The 1,031-nt window shown below is 49.8% G+C and overlaps 1 non-coding gene across 1 annotated transcript; it reads left to right on the top strand.

The window, feature by feature from the left end:
• The first annotated feature begins 606 nt into the window (after positions 1-606).
• TRNAM-CAU (transfer RNA methionine (anticodon CAU)) lies at positions 607-678 on the top strand. Its single transcript has one exon. It is a non-coding gene; the product is annotated as a tRNA-Met (tRNA).
• Positions 679-1,031: the final 353 nt, after the last annotated feature.

Below are 1,031 nucleotides of genomic sequence, written 5' to 3'. Positions count from 1 at the left end.
GGGCCTAACTTGCTCCACTGTTGTGGGTGGAGCCTAACTGAATGTTTTTAAAAAAACAGCTGGCTGTGTGTCATTTCTTCTTGATCCACACACTGAGCACAATGACAGTTGCCAGCTTTCGGGACCCGGAAATTGGCCACCCGGGGATGTCAGCGGCCCTATAGATCCTCCAACCACCTTCTCCACTCTCTATTTTTCTTTGCCTTTATATTGCAGAATAGACATGCTTTGTCTCTGCTGCATTAAAGCTCCCAACCAAAGAAAGAAAGAGAGAGGGAGATAGAGAATCATATATACATACACACACATACTGAACTCTCTCGCTCTGTCATTGGGGATGGGGGAGGGGCAAAATTTTTGTGTTGCTCAGGGCAGCACAAAATCGAAATACACTCATGTGCACGGGAGTGGCGTCATCCCCACCTGGCCAATGACAACTGCCAGCATTCAGGACCCAGAAGCTGGCCGCCCAAAGATGTCAATGGCCAGGCAGGGAGCTCGAGGACAGCGCATTGTGGGATCCCCTTCCCCTTCCCCTACCCTTTTCCTTTCCCTGTGTTCCACTTATTTCTCCTCCCATTCTTCCCATATTTTTCCCTCCCCTTCAGCAGAGTGGCGCAGTGGTAGCGCACTGGGCTCATAACCCAGAGGTCAATGGATCAAAACCATCCTCTGCTAAGTTGGCTTTTCATATGATAATCTGTGTGCTTAGGCAAAGTGCTTTCTTTCACACAGAAAGGGAAGTTGCACCTGATTCTGTTGTAAAACAAATTAAAAAAAACACCAGCTGTCCGGCTTTTTGTGTTTCGGGGGCCATGGAATAGGGGGATCGTATTGTAACATTGTGCTCACGTTGGAGCAATGTGTAGGCAGGTGCAGTCCGCTGTCTCCACTGTAGGTGGCGCTTGCCCCAAAGGGTATCACAGCCTAGATAGGCTTCTTTACCCCTGAAGGCAGCATTCTGCTGCATTCAGGTGACCCTTGGTGGCCATCTTGGGTCTGCAGAGGCTTTATAAGTCCCTGCCCCCAGG

This window comes from Staurois parvus, unplaced genomic scaffold, assembly GCF_062004578.1.
Source record: "Staurois parvus isolate SC_StPar_1 unplaced genomic scaffold, SC_StPar_1.0 ptg000827l, whole genome shotgun sequence".
Taxonomy (NCBI): Eukaryota; Metazoa; Chordata; class Amphibia; order Anura; family Ranidae; genus Staurois; species Staurois parvus.
This window is presented reverse-complemented; position numbering and strand designations above follow the sequence as displayed.